We start from the raw sequence: 7,303 nt of genomic DNA on the forward strand, positions 1-7,303 counted from the left end.
GGATACTGCAAAATCCCCATTCCCTCCCCACTCCAGGGGAAGGATACTGCAAAATCCCCATTCCCTCCCCACTCCAGGGGAAGGATACTGCAAAATCCCCATTCCCTCCCCACTCCAGGGGAAGGATACTGCAAAATCCCCATTCCCTCCCCACTCCAGGGGAAGGATACTGCAAAATCCTCATTCCCTCCCCACTCCAGGGGAAGGATACTGCAAAATCTCCATTCCCTCCCCACTCCAGGGGAAGGATACTGCAAAATCCCCATTCACTTCCCACTCCAGGGGAAGGATACTGCAAAATCCCCATTCTCCCCCCACTCCAGGGGAAGGATACTGCAAAATCCCCATTCCCTCCTCACTCCTGGGGAAAGGATACTGCAAAATCCCCATTCCCTCCCCACTCCAGGGGAAGGATACTGCAAAATCCCCATTCCCTCCCCACTCCAGGGGAAGGATACTGCAAAATCCCCATTCCCTCCCCACTCCAGGGGAAGGATACTGCAAAATCCCCATTCCCTCCCCACTCCAGGGGAAGGATACTGCAAAATCCCCGTTCCCTCCCCACTCCAAAGGAAGGATGCTGCAAAATCCCCGTTCCCTCCCCACTCCAGGGGAAGGATGCTGCAAAATCCCCGTTCCCTCCCCACTCCAGGGAAGGATGCTGCAAAATCCCCGTTCCCTCCCCACTCCAGGGGAAGGATGCTGCAAAATCCCCATTTCCTACCCACTCCAGGGGAAGGATGCTGGAAAATCCCAATTTCCTACCCACTCCAGGGGAAGGATGCTGGAAAATCCCCGTTCCCTCCCCACTCCAGGGGAAGGATGCTGCAAAATCCCCATTCCCTCCCCACTCCAGGGGAAGGATGCTGGAAAATCCCCATTTCCTACCCACTCCAGGGGAAGGATGCTGCAAAATCCCCATTCCCTCCCCACTCCAGGGGAAGGATGCTGCAAAATCCCCATTTCCTACCCACTCCAGGGGAAGGATGCTGGAAAATCCCCATTTCCTACCCACTCCAGGGGAAGGATGCTGGAAAATCCCCATTCCCTACCCACTCCAGGGGAAGGATGCTGCAAAATCCCCATTCCCTCCCCACTCCAGGGGAAGGATGCTGGAAAATCCCCATTTCCTACCCACTCCAGGGGAAGGATGCTTGTCTTCGGACAAGCAGAGACAACGGGAGAAGCAGGATTCAATTCACAACTGCTTTATTCATTTAACAGCCGTGATGTCAGGCCTGGAAACTATCTTTTGCATTTGGGCCTTCGGGCCTGCCACATTTCATGCTGTGGGAAAATGGGAGGGGGGATTATATGGAGCATGGGAGATATATAGTCAAAATAACATTCCTATCTCAGAGAGTCAAGGACGTCTTGCCCTGCAGCTGTGATGGTGTGACTGGGAGGCATCTCCAGTTTTGGACGGTGTCTGATTGGACCTTGTGATGGACATGTGGGTGCTGGGCAAGGACTTGAACTTTCATCTGGGTGGGAGAAACCTGGGGCCTTTCAGATTTGGGTTTTCCCAGATGCGCCAATAAGACACCTCTAATAAAATGGAACTTTGAGGAAACTCAAGCCTCGGAGTCTTCTTTCGTTGGGGGTTTTACTTGGGACCCTGACAGGTCATTCGCTTAACAACCGTGGCAAAAGAATGCAAAATTGGGAGTGACATGCCAAACAACCTGCCTTGCTTAACAACAGAAATACAGGTCTCAATTGTGGTTGTAAGTGGAGAATTACCTGTACGTGGGAAGGCTTCATCTAAAGCAGAAGGTGTCCAACCTTGGCAACTTGAAGACTGGTGAACTTCAACTCCCAGAATTCTCTAGCTGGCTGTGTTGGCAAAGTTGGACCCCCCCTGATCTAAACCAAAAACCACTGATAAGCACATCTCCTTCTCAAGAAAGGAGAGAATTTGTAGCTCAGGGTTGAAATGATGGGTCCTTGGTTTTCTTAGAGACATTTCATGACCCAACTAGCTAACATCATCAGTGCTAGTAAGGAGTGCTGTTTGCTATCAGTTTACACCACACTCTGCTTGTATTCCTGCAGAAAACAAGCAAGCTCAGAAAGCATCAAGGACCCCACAGTCATCCTCCTCCTCCTCCTCCTCTTATTCTTCCCCTCTTCCTCCTCTCCTCCTCCTCCTCCTCCTCCTCCTCCTCCTCCTCCTCCTCCTCCTCCTCCTCCTCCTTCTTCTTCTTCTTCTTCCTCTCCTCCTCCTCCTCCTCTTCTTCTTCTCCTTCTTCTCCTCTTCTTCTCCTTCTCCTCCTCCTCTCCTTCTTCTTCTTCCCCTCCTCCTCCCCCTCCTCTCCCCCTCTTCTCCTCCTCTCCTTCTTCTTCTTCCCCTCCTCCTCTTCTCCTTCTTCTCCTCCTCCTCCTCTCCTCCTCCTCCTCCTCTCCTCCTCCTCCTCTTCTTCTCCTTCTCCTCCTCCTCGCCTTCTTCCCCTCCTCCTCTCCGCCTCTTCTTCTTCTCCTCCTCCTCCTCCTCCTCCTCTCCTTCTTCTTCTTCCCCTCCTCCTCCTCCTCCTCCTCTTCTTCTCCTTCTCTTCCTCCTCCCCTCTTCCTCCTCTCCTTCTTCTTCTTCCCCTCCTCCTCCTCTCCTCCTCCTCTTCTCCTTCTCCTCCTCCTCTCCTCCTCCTCCTCCTCTCCACAAGCCCCATTCCCTTCTAGCACTGATGAGGACCCTTCACATCTCCTTCTTCTCACCCAAAATGAACTGGAAATATGATGAAATTCAGGGGTGTCGACTGCACCAGCACTCTTGACGCTGAGACGGCAGTTTCCAGGAGGCAGTTCTGGAACTTCCAATAACGTATCAGGAGCCAAGCCTGGGTGCCTTTCAAAAAAGAAAAAGGAGGGGGGGGCATCTTAAGCTTGGATTCATTTTTGGAGCGATCGCGTTAGTCCTGGGTGGAGGATGAACTGTATTGTGAGAAGGTCCCAGTTCAGATCGTGTCTGTGGATAAAAGGACCGAAATGACGTTAGGCAGCTTCAAATGCTGCCCCAAAGACCATCTGCAGTCGTGGAGGGCCTTCCTCACAGGGTTGTTGTAAAGGTAATGGAGAACGTGCGTAGAAAATGCTTGAATTACTGCAAAGGCATTATATTAATCCTGAGCAGCCCCAAAAGGATAATAGGCCTAGCAATTGTAGGGCTGGTTTATTTTTTTTAATGAAGATGCAGGTAGTTCTCGATTTACAACCGCAATTGAGACTAGGATTTATGTTGCTAAATGAGACACTTGTTAAGTGAATTTTGCCCCATTTTATGGCCCTTTGGTGTGGCCTGTGGAGCTGGCCGCAGAATCGGACAGTGAGGAGGTTGGGGAGGAACATGGGCCAGTCCGGGAGTCTGGGGAAGGCTCGGACGAGGGCTCTATGTTAAAGGCAGAGATGGGGGCAGGTCAGGAACATCTGGTAGTTATGTGCTGCCTCCGGAGCCTTCGAAGTCTGACATCAACGAGGCAGAAGAGTAAGGGAGTAAGGCTTGGAGATGATTGGCCCCTCCCATAAGACATAAAGGAGGAGCAAACGGACGTGAGCCTTTGAAGGAAGCAACTTTGTTCGTTGTGGTTGGTTTAAACTCCGTTTGACTCTGTGCTCCGTTTGGCCTTGCAAAACTAATTGGCAATAAGGTCTCTGGCAGTGCTTCAAGGGAGATAAAAGTGGGTGCTTATCAGCATTACCCTGAAAGACTGTGGCAGACATCTGCCGGACTCTTTACAGACTGTTTGTGAATCATTACGGGCTGTGAATGAACATAATTCACAGCCGTTGAAATAAAATGAGGATTTTGGGGAATAAGCGCGTGAGTTATGCTTTCTCGGGAAGCCCCCGTCAGAATACCTTTCTTGCCACAGTTGTTAAGTGGATCACTGCAGTTGTTAAGTTAGCCCAACAGTTGTTCAGCAAATCTGATTTCCCCTTTAACGCTGCTTGTCAGAAGGTCGCAAAAGGGGGATCATGTGACCCTGGGACCCTGCAACCATCATAAATATGAGGAGGTTCCTAACTGCCTGAATTTTTGTCACGTGACCACGGGGATGCTGCAACGGTCGTAAGTCTGAAAAACTGTCCTAAGTCACATTTTTTTCAGCGATGTTGCAACTGTTGGAAGAAATGTCCTTCTGGGTTCGGCTCCAAGTGCGGAAAAAGACACTGGAGACATGGAGGCTGCTTGGAAAGATGGTTTTAATGGTGGACAGGACCGCATGGCTTGAGTCCTGAACAGAAAAGGTGATCACATGCTTCAATGTTGGTGGACAAGAAGAGAAGGGAAGAGAAGAGGAAGAGTGAAGAAGGGCTTGCAGAGCTTTTTATAATCTGTTCGGCCCCACCTATCTGTTTCCTGTTCCTGTGTAAGAAATGTATTCTGATTGGTTGTGAGACTCCCATGGGCCCATGCAAGGGCAACCTTCTAGGCTGCGTTTTGAATCCAGGTTTGGTTGAATTCTCAGATGCCATGTGGTCAGTTGAGTAAAGGCTTATATTATCCTGCCTTCATTCCCATCCCCCTGAAGCTGAAGGGGAGAACTCTTTATTATGTGAAGTGGACTAGCTTGGCCTTCTTAATGATGGCCCATTGACAAAGTGGGGATGGGCAGGAAACTGTAGGAATTTACTTTGTGTTTAAAATGTGTTTCTCCCTTTTTTCACATCCAGGAAAATATAATATTCTGCCTTTTAAATATTTCCTAGGATATTTCATTTTTTCTGGGAGAGGGCTGGGTGATAACAACTTTGACTAGTCACTAAATGAATCACTGTAAGTCGAGGACAACCTGTAGGTATGTTTGTCGGGATGATTTGCCAAAAGGACCTGAATGCTTTAAAAGTTAATTGGAGATTTGGAAGACGGTGAAAAGAAGGATCGAAAGGCTCAGCAAAACTGCGGATCAATAAAATAGAAATAAAAAAAAACAAGGGTTTTATAGGAGCCCTTAAAAAAGACTTTTGGCTTGGAAAGGCTCAAACGAGCAAGGGGAGAGGGAGAAAAAAGGGAGGGAATCGAACGCTGTCTAAATGGCCATTTTCATTTCTTATTTTTTTATACAGCTGCCCATTTTTCAGCCTACTCTTGGCGCTTCCCAATTAAAGAGTACCAAACCAACCCTGACTGTCCTTTAGAAAGACAGATCCTGGAACTTGAAGCTGAAATACTTTGGCCAAAAATGAGAAGAAAGGACTCCTTGGAGAAGAGACCCCCGATGTTGGGGAAGACGGAAGGGGAAAGGGGAAGGGGACAGCAGAAGAGGAGATGGTTAGATAGTGTCATTGACCCAACGAAAATGAATTTGGACAAACTCCAGGAGAGACCCCCATAAAGCTGGGTGGACCCGCCCTTGTAGACAACCCCTAACTCTGTCAAGGACCTTGGAGTACTCATATCTAATGATCTAAGCGCCCGAGCTCACTGTAACACCATTGCCAAAAAGGCATTAAGCATTGTCAAGCTAATCTTGCAAAGCTTCTTCTCCGGTAATATTGTATTGCTAACTAGGGCATACAAAACCTTTGCCAGACCAATTCTCGAATACAGCTCATCTGCCTGGAATCCACACTGTACATCGGACATTAAAACGATCGAGCGAGTCCAGAGGTATTTCGCGAGTCCTCCACTCCTGTGCTCACAACAGAATCCCTTATGCCACCAGGCTTGAAATTTTGGGCTTGGACAATTTAGAACTTCGCCGTCTCCAATCCGACCTAAGCGTAGTACATAAAATTATCTGCTACAACGTCCTACCTGTCAACGACTACTTCGGCTTCAACCATAACAGTACGCGGGCAAACGATCGATACAAACTCAAGGTAAAGCGCTCCAAACTCGATTGCAGAAAATACAACTTCAGCAACAGAGTGGTCAACGCCTGGAATGCTCCACCTGACACTGTGGTTTCTTCCCCAAACCCCCAAAACTTTCACCTTAGGCTGTCTACTGTCGACCTCCCCCCATTTCTAAGAGGTCCATAAAGGGGGCGTGCATAAGCGCACCAATGTGCCTGTCCTAATATTCCTTTGTATACGTATCCATTCCATGGATTCATAATCATGTTTATACTTATATCTGTTATCTAATCCACGCTTGTTGAAATAAATAAATAAAATAAACAGTGGAGAACAGAGGGTCCTGGTCCGCTGTGGTCCACGGGGTTGCAAAGAGTCGGATACGATTTAGCACCGAAGAACAGCTTCCCCTATTTGTCTCCCAGTTTGCAGACTAGCCCTAGGCACAGATTCAAATTTAGGGTGCAAATTCTCTAGACTTCTGTCAATAGGAACCTAAAGGGGAGAAATCCAGCTGCAAAACCTAAAAACACGAGCTACATCGTTGGGCATCTCTTCGGAGCTTTGCAATGCAGACCCTCAGTTAAGGGGAACCCAACAGCTCTCGTTTTCTGGCCACGTGAACCCAATTCTCCATCCAAGGCCTTCAGCGAAATCTTTCCGGAGCTTTCTGGGGAGAATGCAGCCGCGCGGGTTATTATGGGGAGTACTAGGTACTCCCATGTAACACCTTTCCTGCGCGAGCTGCACTGGCTACCTGTGGCCTTTCGGGTGCGTTTCAAGGTGTTGATCGTCATCTTCAAAGCGCTCCATGGCTCGGGACCTAGTTATTTGCGGGATCGCATTCTACCCCATACATCCCTGCGACCAATCCGCTCTCACAGAGAGGGCCTCCTCCGGGTACCTTCCGCTAAACAGTGCGGGCGGGCGGTGCCTAGGAGTAGGGCCTTCTCTGTGATGGGCCCAACCCTCTGGAACGACCTCCCCCCCGATATTAGAACCACCTCTGATCTCCGCTCCTTCCGCAAGAAACTCAAGACCCACCTGTTTCGAGTAGCTGGTCTGGCCTAATTATAATTATAATCGTAACTGTATTTAACATCTATTACTAACTTTCCTGGATGGCTTTCTAAATTTTATATTGGGGTTTTAAACGGGTTTTAAAATTGTTTTTTAATTATTTAAATTGGTTTTGGGGTTTTATATACAGACAGTGTGTGTGTGTTGTTTCTGTTCTATGTCTTATGTTATTTTCTGTTGTTTTGATTATGAATGGTCTGTACACCGCCCCGAGTCCCTACGGGGAGAGGGGGCGGTCTATAAATTAAATAAACCATAAACCATAAACCAGAAGTCATTCCCTCCTGCCTTTTTCTCCATGTGGTTTCCAACTCCCCAATAAGATGAAGAATAACGGAGAATAACAAGAGCTGGAAGGGACCTAGGAGATCTTCTAGTCCAACCCCCTGCTCAAGCACGATGCCCTATACCAGTGATGGCAAACCTTTTT

The sequence above is a fragment of the Natrix helvetica genome, assembly GCF_964273705.1.
Source record: "Natrix helvetica genome assembly, chromosome: 3".
NCBI lineage: Eukaryota > Metazoa > Chordata > Lepidosauria > Squamata > Natricidae > Natrix > Natrix helvetica.